The 14,675-nt window shown below is 36.1% G+C and overlaps 1 long non-coding RNA gene across 1 annotated transcript; it reads left to right on the top strand.

The window, feature by feature from the left end:
- Positions 1-336: 336 nt before the first annotated feature.
- On the top strand, positions 337-1,605 carry LOC121994188. The gene is made up of 3 exons (XR_006115629.1): positions 337-775; positions 909-1,126; positions 1,546-1,605. It is a non-coding gene; the product is annotated as an uncharacterized LOC121994188 (long non-coding RNA).
- The last annotated feature ends 13,070 nt before the right edge of the window (positions 1,606-14,675 follow it).

Raw genomic sequence — 14,675 nt, 5'->3', positions numbered from 1 at the left:
AAGGCTTATATATCGACCTAGAGACATCAGAATTTTATGAAACAAGTTTCTATGCGTTCGTATCATTGTCCTGATCATAAATATATATTTATAAATATTTTTGACCAAATATATTGGTTGTTTGAATTTTTTATCTTAATTTTGTGAGATCTCGAAAAATTTAAATAATAGGGTTATTTGAGAAATAGCCTTACAGAATTTTTCCGGGATTTTTAGAAATTTTCTAGGAATTTTTCGGAGCTCGTATGACGGATTTTGAGGGGATCAATTTCGGATTCGGATTAAAGCCTGTTTGGGATACCCGTTTAAGTGAGGGAAAGTTTAATTATAAATTTCCTTTCTTATTTCTTTTTCCCGAACCCGACTTAAACCTTTAACCGAGCTCTTCCTCCCCTCTCTGCCCCGACGCGATCCCGATCTCCCCTCCCTTCTCTCTGTTCTCTCTTGCGGACGAAGCAGCCGACGGTTCCGGCGGCTGTCGACCTCGACGGAAACCAGTAGAGTCACCGGAGCTTGCTGGAGCACGACGGGATTGGTGGAGTACCGATCTCCTTCGATCGAGGGGTTGCGGTTCGGTGGATTCAACGATCGATCGTCGGCGATACGGCAACTAGGGCACGGCGGGGGGTTGATTCGTGTTGTCTCCTAGCCAATCGACCTTCCCTTTCCTTTCCTCGCACTGCTCACAGTGCGATCCATCTCTTCCTTGGCCGGATCTGGATCGAGCCGTGCCACCCGATCACCGGCGTGGAAGGGGCGATTAGGGCTTCAATGGGTAAGCAATCCGAACCTTATTCCTCTTTCCTGTTCTTTGATCTGTGCCCTAGATCGCCAGGAGCCATTCCCCCGATCTCTTCTCTGTTCACCGATACCCTGTTCTTTATCCTCATCTTCTTGTGGTTGATTAGGTCTCGGTGGAAGATGATGGGATCCTTTGAGCTGTCGGCAGAGGCTAGGAGAGTTCTTGCTTGATTGGTGATCCCCACCGCTTGACCTCCTGCTTGATCAGATTGATAGCAGCAAGGTGAGGTCTTGTTCTGTTCTTGCTGTGGAGTTGTTCTTGGTTCCGGCAACACTTCAACCAGTAGCTTCTCTGGTTCCAGCAATCAACAGCAATTGGATCGAGGTAAGGTGTGTAGGGTTTGTCTTGTTTTAGATGATTGATCTTAGTGTGGATGAATTAGGGTTTATGTATTGGTTGAGTAGTTGGATGTAGATTTGATCTTAGATGTAGACCATTGTTGGATTTGATTATTTAGGTTTGGATTCTAGTAGTGATTGTTTGTGATTAGATCTAATCGCTTAGATTAACCTAAATGGAATGATTAGGGTTAAGACAAGTAACCCTAATCGACTATTGGATTTAATTTAGGTATTAGATAACTAATCTAATTGGTAATTAAGGATTAGGAAATTATTCCTAATTAACCGTTAGAAAGGTGGAGGGTTATAGGTTAGGGTTTGTCCCTAAATTTCTGTTTAGGATTTATTTAGCTATTTGTTTGTATTCTAGCTAAATAAATGTAAATGTATTTATTTACACAGGACTCTGATTCGAGACGAGCATCTCGATATTGGATCAGGACCGGATTGTACCTTCTATTTGAGGCGGGTACCCTCTGACTTATCTTTTGATAATGTCTTATGATATGTGTAGCTTATATATACTTACTAGTGGTAGATAGTAGATTATTCTCTCTCTTGGGCTTAGCTAGTTGATACCTATCACATGCTTCATCTGCTAGTTGCTTTACTTCAGGATTGGATATTATATCTCTTGCCATGTGTATATGTTCATAGAGATGTATATCTATAGTGCTCTACTCTACTGATTAGTTGCTGTACATGTGTGATACATGCTCTTGGATTCATGATACTTATATCCTTGTTATATGTGAGGTCTTTGGATTTATGCTATTTTATATCATGGTTATATATATGCGTTTACCTTTTGGGCACACACATATATGGAGGAGGCTATGTTCAGGTATGACATACTGTAGCCGCATGCACCATATTGCATGATTGCACACTGGGCGATTGACGACTCCATTATTGTTGAGCTCGTCGGCTACGCGGACCCGCACACAACGTGTTCACCGTGGGTAGTGGCACAACACCTGTGGTGTGTAGGGTAGATCGCCTAGTGCTCGCCAGACGCCACGGGTAGCGTGACAGAGCATGGTAGCACACCGGGTCCCTCCCCTCATTACCGGGAGACGAGAGCGTTACGCTCCCTCACTATGTTTGAGGCGGAGGATAGGTGTACTCGACAACATCCCGTCCACTCGGTCACTCATCGGAGTAGTGACTCAGAGTGCACGGTTGTCACAACCCACCCTGGCCTCACCATTGTGTGAGACTACCGAGTACGGCAATAGGGGTGACCAGACATGTCATTCGCATCATACGCATGTATCGCATTATTTATGATTGATGCATTTGGTGATCGCATATCGATACATGCATAGTTATATGATTTTGCTCGACTATTTTATCTGTACGCTCACAGTCATTCGCCCGAGCCTCGCAGGTGAGTATAGTTTATTTCAGTTATGCACTTCTTATATTCTTGCAGTAGATTGTATTTCATGCTTATTGTTGGTTACTGCAGTTTATTTAGTCTTGCATACCTGTTATACTTAGGAGACTGTACTATATAGATTGGTACTGTCAGGAAACTGTACTATAGATCCTATGGTTTAGGAGACTGTACCTTAGGACATTACTGGTAGTTATATATTGCTGTACATGTCTATTGGTTTACCAGCTGAGTTCTTTGAACTCACCCCGTTGTACTATTTTTCAGGTTGAGGCCGTCAGGAGAGATTCCAGTCGCTAGCCCCTTTATCGCGAGGATTTCCCTATTGTCGGGATATGTTTTTGTTTTTGGCATCTTATATACTTGCGATGTGGAACTTTTGTATTGTGGACTTTATGACGAACATTTGGGTTTACTACTATTGTTTTCCGCTGCAGATATTTTCATTACTTCGTGGATTTGGTTTTCTTCGATGTAGTGGAGTAGGATGTTTACATATATCTTCGAGGATTCTATATCGTTCTTTCTTTATATACCTGCGTCGATTGATCATATATTATATCTGTGTGGAATGTTGATATAAACTGCGTGGTTTGTTTCTTAATTGTATTGTATTATTCCGGCCGTGTGTGGCCGAGGTATAGAGATATATGTATACTGAGCTTCATATTGTCCGCCGTACAGGGGAGATGTTGCCGAAATTTCTTCGGACAGGGACTACCTGGGGCGTGACAAATTTGACCTAAGTTGATTTAAAAAATTGAATCTCTCAAAATATTAATTAAAATTTATGGATGATTGTATATTTATGATCAGGACAATAATACGAATCCATAGAAATTTATTTCATGAAATTCCGATGTCTCTAGGTCAATATATAAGCCCTCCATTTTTTTTTCCTTTTTTTTTTAATATTTTCAATTCTGGGACGAATCCTGGATTCGTCCCAGATTTGGGGACGAATCCAGGATTCGTCCCAAACTTTAAAAAAATATATATCAAATCGTAAGGCTTATATATCGACCTAGAGACATCAGAATTTTATGAAACAAGTTTCTATGCGTTCGTATCATTGTCCTGATCATAAATATATATTTATAAATATTTTTGACCAAATATATTGATTGTTTGAATTTTTTATCCTAATTTGACCTAATTTGATTTAAAAAATTGAATCTCTCAAAATATTAATTAAAAATTATGGATGATGATATATTTACATTCAGGACAATAATACAAATCTATAGAAATTTATTTCATGAAATTCCGATGTCTCTAGGTCCAAATTTAATGTTTCCATCACTTATCTACTAACAAGCGTTGCATAACAACTTTTAATTTAGTCGTAAAGTATATATGTTTTAAAAAACATCTACCTAGAGATATCAAAATTTTATGAAATAAGTTTCTATGAGTTCGTATCATTATTCCGAGCATAAATATATATTTATAAATATTTTTGACCAAATATATTGATTGTTTGAATTTTTTATCCTAATTTGACCTAATTTGATTTAAAAAATTGAATATCTCAAAATATTAATTAAAAATTATGGATGACAATATATTTACATTCAGGACAATAATACAAATCTATAGAAATTTATTTCATGAAATTCCGATGTCTCTAGGTCAATATATAAGCCCTCCGTTTTTTTTTTTTTTTAATATTTTCAATTCTGGGACGAATCCTGGATTCGTCCCAGATTTGGGGACGAATCCTGGATTCGTCCCAGATTTTGGAACGAATCCAGGATTCGTCCCAAACTTTAAAAAAATATATATCAAATCGTAAGGCTTATATATCGACCTAGAGACATCAGAATTTTATGAAACAAGTTTCTATGCGTTCGTATCATTGTCCTGATCATAAATATATATTTATAAATATTTTTGACCAAATATATTGATTGTTTGAATTTTTTATCTTAATTTGACCTAATTTGATTTAAAAAATTGAATCTCTCAAAATATTAATTAAAATTTATGGATGATTGTATATTTATGATCAGGACAATAATACGAATCCATAGAAATTTATTTCATGAAATTCCGATGTTTCTAGGTCAATATATAAGCCCTCCATTTTTTTTTCCTTTTTTTTTTTAATATTTTCAATTCTGGGACGAATCCTGGATTCGTCCCAGATTTGGGGACGAATCCTGGATTCGTCCCAGATTTTGGGACGAATCCAGGATTCGTCCCAAACTTTAAAAAAATATATATCAAATCGTAAGGCTTATATATCGACCTAGAGACATCAGAATTTTATGAAACAAGTTTCTATGCGTTCGTATCATTGTCCTGATCATAAATATATATTTATAAATATTTTTGACAAAATATATTGATTGTTTGAATTTTTTATCTTAATTTGACCTAATTTGATTTAAAAAATTGAATATCTCAAAATATTAATTAAAAATTATGGATGACGATATATTTACATTCAAGACAATAATACAAATCCATAGAAATTTATTTCATGAAATTCCGATGTCTCTAAGTCAATATATAAGCCCTCCGTTTTTTTTCTTTTTTTTTTTTAATATTTTCAATTCTGGGACGAATCCTAGATTCGTCCCAAACTGTAAAAAAAATATATATCAAATCGTAAGGCTTATATATCGACCTAGAGACATCAGAATTTTATGAAACAAGTTTCTATGCGTTCGTATCATTGTCCTGATCATAAATATATATTTATAAATATTTTTGACCAAATATATTGATTGTTTGAATTTTTTATCCTAATTTGACCTAATTTGATTTAAAATATTGAATATCTCAAAATATTAATTAAAAATTATGGATGACGATATATTTACGTTCAGGACAATAATACAAATCCATAGAAATTTATTTCATGAAATTCCAATGTCTCAAGGTCAATATATAAGCCCTCCATTTTTTTTCCTTTTTTTTTTAATATTTTCAATTCTGGGACGAATCCTGGATTCGTCCCAGATTTGGGGACGAATCCTGGATTCGTCCCAGATTTTGGGACGAATCCTGGATTCGTCCCAAACTTTAAAAAAATATATATCAAATCGTAAGACTTATATTTCGACCTAAAGACATCAGAATTTTATGAAACAAGTTTCTATGCGTTCGTATCATTGTCCTGATCATAAATATATATTTATAAATATTTTTGACCAAATATATTGATTGTTTGAATTTTTTATCCTAATTGACCTAATTTGATTTAAAAAATTGAATATCTCAAAATATTAATTAAAAATTATGGATGATGATATATTTACGTTCGGAACAAGAATACAAATTCATAGAAATTTATTTCATACAATTCCGATATCTCTAGGTCCAAATTTAATGTTTCCATCACTTATCTACTAACAAGCCTTGCATAACAACTTTTAATTTAATCATAAACTATATATGTTTTAAAAAACATCTACCTAGAGATATCAAAATTTTATGAAACAAGTTTCTATGCGTTCGTATCATTATTCTGAGTGTAAATATATATTTATAAATATTTTTGACCAAATATATTGATTGTTTGAATTTTTTATCCTAATTTGACCTAATTTGATTTAAAAAATTGAATCTCTCAAAATATTAATTAAAAATTATGGATGATGATATATTTATGATCAGGATAATAATACGAATCCATAGAAATTTATTTCATGGAATTCTGATGTCTCTAGGTCAATATATAAGCCCTCCGTGTTTTTTTTTTTTTAAATATTTTCAATTCTGGGACGAATCCTGGATTCGTCCCAGATTTTGGGTCGAATCCTGGATTTGTCCCAGATTTTGGGACGAATCTGTTATTCGTCCCTAAATTTGGGACGAATCTGTTATTCGTCCCAAATTTGGGGACGAATTTAGCAACGAAATATTTTTCTGTTGCTAACTTTAAACGAAATTTTTTTGTTGCAAATTTCGTTGGAAATTTGGGTCGATATTTATTTTTGTTGCTAAATTTATCCCAATTTGGGGACGAATTATTTTTGTTCCAAAATTTTGTCCCTAAATTAGTGTTCTTTTGTAGTGAGGTTCTAAAACCCAAAAACACTAAAGAGAGGACAACGATCTCAAAGGGTGGCATTTATTGGAGTTCGTTAAATCAGAGATGGAAATGGAAACAAAAGAGTAAAGCGAGTAAAGTAGGGGAAAGGATGGATGGCCGTAAATATAACGAAGGAAGATCCCGTGAGAATTGTTCTTTGATCAGTCGGTAATTCATAGCCCAACCCTTTTTTCAGTTTCATAAGTTTGATGTTGGAAAGACCTCAACATTAATTTCTAATAATTAAGTTTTTTTTACAAGAATCTAAAACTAATTATTTAGGATAAATTTTAATTTATGCATTGTGGTTAATTAATTTAAAACATGAAAAACAATCTTGTAATCTAAAATTAAATGAGGACCATGTCCTTTACGTGCATGTTCCTCTACGGCTGTTGCTGTGGCTGCATCTCGTTCTTGTTATACATGCAGAAGTCTATTCATTTGGCTCTTCTTTTCACACATTTACTGATAATGCTGGATTCCGGTGTGGCAGTTCCTATGCATGCTGCTTCCGATCTTCATGCTTTTCTTTCGTTTATAAAACTATCTTTTAGTTTCAATTTGATCCAATTGACATTTTGATAATGGAATGGGCTAAACTTGATTAATTTAAGCTGAAAATGGTTGAACTGTGACTCACTCATTTAGTGTTGTAGAAGCGACAAACATGGCACATATTAAAGTAGCAGGCAGGAGCGAAGAAGAGGAGCAGTAAGGACATGGCCGGGGAATTAGTGAAAAGCAGTGTCTTGACGTTGGAGTTCTGTAACTAGAAAGGCGTTGCTGGTTCAACAATGTAAGGGAGAAAGCGGGACTGCCCTTGTGCTCCATTAGGTGTAATGATAAAGGTACAGAAAGCGATGTTTCGATGCTTGCGTAGGACGGCCAGAAAGCAGCTCGATCTCATGAATGAGCGTGGACTTTATCTGATCTTGCATGTACCGTCAACTGTTGCCTGATCCTACCCTATTCACCCATTTCATTTAACCAGTTGCCATTTAGCAAGTAGCAAGTAGCAAGTAGTGTCGCCATTCTACTGGGATCTTACATCTATACACATATTTTATTTATTTTGTTTGAGCAGATTGATGAAAAGGCAGAAATAATAACAATTGTGGAGTACAAGTTTCAAATTTAAAGAAAACTGCTATTTTTTTTATTTTCAATTGTACAAACTTCCGAATTTTGTTGGTGGTGAAACAGGATTGGTGACAGAGTAACAGTGCATACGATAGACATTGCCATGATTATTTCTTCCCACGTAGATCGCACCAATCAGAACCATCCCGTAAGAGCCTTGAACTTGAAGATTTTCTTAGAGGGGCTTGATGCACAAAACATATACACCACCAATTCCAGAGTACGCACATTCGAATTACCTTATGCAATAATGAGAGTTTGAGGCTTTCTGCTGGGACTGATCTGCTCTGTCATCGCAGTGAGAGCAAGAAGGCAGGGCAACTTTATGGCCCATCTTTCTCCTACTGACCCTGGAGAGTACTCAATGTACAACTCATGCCGCGCTGTTGTAGATGGGCATCCATGACTACGGGAGGAACAACAGAACAAGGGCCACTTGCATCGTCATGACACACAGTTACAAACACGACACACCGCCACTCCGGAGAGAATCAGCAACGAACTGCATTAATGTTGATGAGGTGGCAGTGGCCCATGAAATAATGGACCACCCTCTCCAATGTGCATCAAGCCAAGCCCTGCCATGCTGGCTTTAATATCTTTGGCAGCTTCTCAGATCCATCCGGTGCCTTGGATGTTAAGCAGATCTTTGCAATAACTCAGCCATCAATGGAGGTAAAAGATAAGTCACGCAGCTAGTCCCTTCTGTCTGTTGCATGACACATGAGCAAATTGATAGGAAAATGTCATGTGATAAGCTAAATGAAAGATGAACCAAACAGGTAGATACATCAGTAGCAAAATCTTCGTAAAGTCTTAAAATGTTGGGGTTAATAGGAGAAATTATCCACTTCTCGTCGCTGTCGCCATCTTCACTCGATTCGGCAACAGGATTATCAGGTTCTGATTCTATTGCCGTCACTTCATTTGCCACTACCCTATGTCCCTATCTTCACCAGTCTGATCACTTGGTCCGACAGATTTGTTAGCATCATCCTCATGGATCTCCATCTCTTTATTGTCAGGGACTACAGTAGTTCCCTAAGTAAAAACCCCAATTAATTACACAATAGAAAAAGGACTAAATCATTAACGCTGACCCATTAAGTCAACGCCTAAAGGAGATATTTTTAACTGATCCTAGCAGACTTTCAAACCGACAACAATGCTAGTACTCAAAAGCCTTCTTCAACATGACCCAAATTAGTGAACTGATATTTAACAATATCAACACCCCTTGGGGGAGACAGAGACGTATCCGAACAAGTGTCTGAAAGATCTGAACCTCCATGGCATGCTGGGAGATCTGAATCTTCATAGCATTTTGTTCACTGTCTTCTGCACTCCTATTGACTTTGCACCCTCATCAACTAAACTCGATCATCATTTCATATCCTGAAACTTGTGTAGAGCTAGCTTCCATTTGTTTGGGCTGCTGAAGCAGCTTGTTATTTCTATGAAAATGAAAAACATAACTTGCAGATTTCACAATAAAGGGGGATTATAAGTACAAAAGGGAACCAAAATATTATTATTGAGAGAAATGATGTCCAAAAGTAACGTACAATCTAGATAGAAAACGTCAAAAAGCCACAGCGTCTCTGAGGATTGAATTCCCACAATGCCTACAGAGCTGACACTATCTGAAAAATAGAAATGAAGCTTTTCCTCGAAGAATCCATAGTTCACCAGCACAAGTATCAAACAATCGAGCCAACTTTGATAAAAGATCCTTCAGCTTTATTTTGTGGATAACAAATTGGTCCTCGACAAAATCTACAATGCGGAGATTATAACGTTTTTCTCTGAATGTCCGAGTCTGAGGAGCAACAATCTGTCTCCTTTTACGACGTCCTCCATGTGAAATGCTCCAAGAAGGAGTCTCACTGTCCACATCTTGTTCTGCATGCATGATATGCATGAGACATAATAAATACTCTTCTGTAGCCCGAAATTAACTAAATTACAGTCATTAACCTCTTGAATATCTGAAGAAAGTCTTCCTTGTTCATTTCTCTGCGCACTCTTGTCATAAATCTCCCCAAGGAAATGTTTTGATTGTTCGACAACTCTTTTCACCGTGCTTGTCTTTTTAGAATTGCCACTCTGGATAGTTCGACGTCTTGTGACTTTTGCTGGTTCGGACTGGGACTCACTTCCTCAGAGAGTCAGAGGACAGATTTTTCATTTATCAAATTGAGTGTCAGTCTGAGCAAACTGCCCGGCAACAACCTCCTTGTCATCCGTATCTGTTTGGATACCATCGATTTCAGCTGAAGTGCTGAACTATCTGCAACTTCAAATGAATGTTCTGACTCCTCTCCAGCTCCATCTGATCCTTTTTGTTTTACCTGATCCTGGCTACATGATCCAGATCTGTGGCTGATGAAAGGTTGAGTAGCGATTCCTTGTAGTGGTGCAGATCCATAATTGATGAGTATTTAAATTTAGAAAACCAGGATCATTAATTAATTCTTGTCCATTTATTCTTCATGGGCAATCCAATATTATCGCTAAGTTTACATCGACGCACTGAACCTCGAAGCTTAAAATAAATCCATCAAGAAACGCTTGCACCTTGAAATTCTGCAGATACAAGGTAACTCAAGAAGCATGAAGAACAACTTCACTTGTGTGAGTATCGTCACCTCTGGACAAGAAATTTCTTACAGGCGTGCCGATTTCTAAACAAAAGTAGACACTGGTTGTGTATTTTATTACTGATCCTACTGAAACCACTAAGGGATGACGACTCATCGCTGAGCTGGCTCCTATATTGACTAGAAGAATATCTTGGATCAACAACACCTGCGGGACAAGGAAAGAGAGGCGAAAAAGAAAGTGAGGATGGCTAGGGGATGCCCACACTAACGTTCAGATGAAAAGATAAAGCAGATAAACAGAACAGGAAATATGAGTATACATGCTTAAAATTGTACCTGTGCTCGTGGGTTCGGACCCTTTTATAATATCTCGATGACAAGCTCTCCTCGTTAATTAGGTATCATGTCGCAGTAACAGAAATGTCAAATCGTCATAATTTATTGTATAATCAGTATCATCATCCATATCTCATATCTGAATTAGTATAATTATCCCGCTCCACATACCTCTAACACTCCGCATGCAACATTTCTTATAGTGCCAGCCCACAAAGCATAGAGTCTGTTGGGCTTCTAGGGCTTGGCCCACTAAAAGGAGTTGAATAGCGAGGGTCGATAAAAAAATGATTGTTTTTGTCTCTAACATCTTGTCAATCCGTCTCAGGATCAACATAGAATAAGAAAAATCTAATCATAAAGTGATTTTAGAGTTGGGTGATCGGAATCCAGAGTCAGAGGAAACATAGTCTTTGAGGATTAGGAGAATTTGACCGGTAGGATATCTCAACTTATCGAGCGGGTACACGTGCTTAGAGAGAATAGCCCTCGGAGACCGAGGAGCTTGACCGGATAATAACTCTGACCTAACAGAATGGGCCATTGAATCGGAGGGAGCATAACCTTTGGGATCGGGAGAGTTCGATCAGCCAGTTATCTTAAATGACCCGAACGGATAACCGCTTGATCCATTCGAATTTTGACCTCCACCATAGCAAAATGATTGACCTGATCACAGGATTACCGATATTACCTGGTCGTCAACGTTTGTTAGCTGGTTGCGGTTGCAAGCGTCGTTGGTTCTGTCCACCACATTGTAGAACAGGTTGATTAATTAAGTTTTCTAAATCTTTTTTCCTGTACATGTGTAAAATTTACGGTTGATTTTCGCTCGTGAACACATAAGTTAATTTGCACAATATTTTGATTGTGAATTGTTTTTTTTTCCAGGCATGCCAATGGCAAGTGATGCACAGAACTCAGATATTAAAACCTAACATAACCAAAAAAAAAAAAACGATGTCATTTTCCTTTATCCTTCACTTTCAAGCCATGAAGAAACAGATGCATGTGTTTGTGCTGTACATCAATTGCAAGCCAAAAATTTTATGTATTACTAGAGCATTTTGGCTAGCATGTATATATGCAAATATGTATGCAAGTGCTCTGAGGCATAGCTAAGCTGGTCAGCATAGGTAAATTTGTAGAATATAATTGAGCCAGGGTGATAAAGTTAGATTTATGATTTACATCTTTCCAATGGTGTGAGGACAGTCATTAGAGTGCCTGATGGATTTTACCGTTTTGTTGAATTGTGTGCAAGCAAGAAACTTAATTACTTTGAACATCGATAGAAAAGTGAGGCTTAATGAATAAAAACAAATCATAAGGTCTCGAATTACGGCCCAAATAACTTGTATCGTAGTTAATTTAATTAAACTTACAGGCCCCAAAAAGATTTAATCATGCCCCGGTAAAAATAGAAAAGAAATATCATGTTTTCGATATTCTGTCCCCTCTTCTACCTTGTTATAACATGCAGGCCCAAAATGTTCCTCTGTCGTCTGTAAGGAAATTGAAAAGTGAAATGATGACTATTTGGGCTCTTTCAAGATACCAATGAGGATATCATTCAAGTGATGGATGTTAAAAGTTCATATCGGTCTACACTTGCCTCGCTTTATCCATTCATGCATGCTAGTTGATATCAAGCTCACCTCGTAAAGGTTCTCAGACCTGTTGTCGAATTCATGAAGCTTTTTGTTTTTTGCTAAATTTTCATTGCGTTTTGCACTCATCATTTTCATGTTTGAAAGGAGCATTATGAGTCCTACCGATCGAATCATTGTTACTTGTTACGTTGTAGTCTCACTTATGAAATAAAAGATATAACCATGGAAGCTAAGGCAAGGCCACCAAGGTATTAAAATAATTTACCCGATAGCGATTTGTTAAGAAAGAGCAATAAGTTTAAATCTTTTTAACAATGGATAACAGATTTTAACTTCGGTCTTTAATCGAAAAGAAAAGATTAAGGGGGTGTTTGGTTCTTTCCTAGGAATAGGAATCAAAATGGAAATCATAGTATTATGGAATGAGAATGGGTATGAGCATGGATATCACTCTTAAAAATAATATTTGGTTAGTTGAATATTTTCTATCGGAATAAATCAAAATTTTCTTTTTTATCGTTAAAGGAAAATAAGAGAAAAATTATATATAAGAGAAAGTTGAATGTGAGAGAAAAAATATGATAAGAGAGAATAATGAGAGAGAATGTGTGATGAGAAAGAATGAATAGAGAGAAAGTCCGATGAGAGAAAATGAGGAAAGAGAGTGTGATGGGAGAGAGCATGATGATAGAAGATAAGAGAGAAAATATGATGAGAGAGGATGAACAGAGAGAAAGTGTAATAAGAAAAAATGAGAAGAGAGAGCGTAATAAGAGAGATTGAGGAGAGAGAAAATACGATGAGAGAGAAAATATGATAAGAGAAAGTGTGATGAGAAAAAAATAAGAAAGCGAATGTGATGGGAGAGATTGATGAGAGAGAAAGCATGATGAGAGAGAAAGTGTGTTGATAAAAAAAGGAGAGTGTGATGGGAGATTGAGGAGAGAGAAAGTGTAATGAGATAAAGCATGATGAAAGAGAAAGTGTGATGAGAAAAAAGAGAAAAGAGTGTGATGTGAGAGATTGAGGAGAGAGAAAGTATGATGAAAACGGAAGTATGATGAAAGAGAAAGTGTGATGAGAAAAAAAAAGAGGGAAGAGATTAAGAAGAGAGAAAGTGTGAAAAGAGAGAAAGTGTAATGAGAAAAAAAAAGAGGAAAGAAAGTGTGATGAGAGAGATTAAGGAGAAAGAAAGTGGTTGCTAGAATGAGGAGAAAAAAAATACAATGAGAGACAACAAGGAGAGAGAAAGTGAAATGAAAGAAAAATTAAATAAATATATTTTGATATTAAGGGGAAAAATTTTAATTTTGGATAAGGGTTTTTGGAATAAGGAAATATTTTGATTATTGAAAATAGAGTAATGACTCATTAAAGGAGAGACATGAGAATGAGTCATTACCCCATTATAAAATTTCATTCCCTTATTTATATTTTTATTCTTATAATTCAAATAATCAATAATTATTATTTTCATTTCTCACTCTTATTCTCCTAAACAAAATGTTCTTGAATCTATTAAACCGTATAAATTGTTATATCTTAAAATGCAAAACTGAATTGAAGCCAACCAGAACTGAACACATGGCGTTGAACTATCTGTAAGTTAATCAAATTATTGTGGAAAATAAAACTATAAATAAGGAACTATCCCATATACAATTACGGAACTTATCACACAATTATACACACGAACTCAGTCCCATGTTACCTATACGTGGATGTTCTCTTTATATCCAATACATTAATGTAAATGATCGACTTGTTAGTCTAATAAAAGTTCAGAAAAAGTAGGATCAATTTATTCATTTCTTAATTGACTAAAAAAATATGTTACTTTAAGGCTTTTGAAAGTCAAACAAGATGATCAAACTATTTAGGGACATCAACTTGTTCTTGTGAAGAGAACAATTATGATCGGCGTGGGGAGGATCAAACGTGCAAAGCATATGACATGAAGATCTAATATAAAAACACTAATATAAGAGGGAAAAGGGTTAAGGGTGTTAATTAGCTTAGCTTAGTTAGTTTGTTAGGGTTTTAAAAGTTATTATCAAAATCTTGAATCAAAACTTGACTTCACCTCGAATATGGTAGCAATCAAAGAAGCATGATTGAGATGTAAGGAGGGATAATTATAAGGCTTTGAGACATATATTTAATTGCTTGCACTAACTTTCATGTGAGATTGAGGTAAACACAAATCCAATATAGATACACACACCATGAAGTAAATCAAGTCATTAGTACAATAAATCTAGTGTTTCGTTAGTACAATTAATTGATTAAACAGTATATACATCCAAGCATATCCAAAGAAATTAACTTGAGGACCTTTCTAGCACAACAATACACAGAAATATTTCACCCTCAGACATTTGGGAGAGTAGAACAAA

This window comes from Zingiber officinale, chromosome 6A (assembly GCF_018446385.1).
Source record: "Zingiber officinale cultivar Zhangliang chromosome 6A, Zo_v1.1, whole genome shotgun sequence".
Taxonomy (NCBI): domain Eukaryota; kingdom Viridiplantae; phylum Streptophyta; class Magnoliopsida; order Zingiberales; family Zingiberaceae; genus Zingiber; species Zingiber officinale.
Note: the sequence above shows the minus strand (reverse complement) of the source record. Positions and strands in the feature narration are given on the sequence as shown.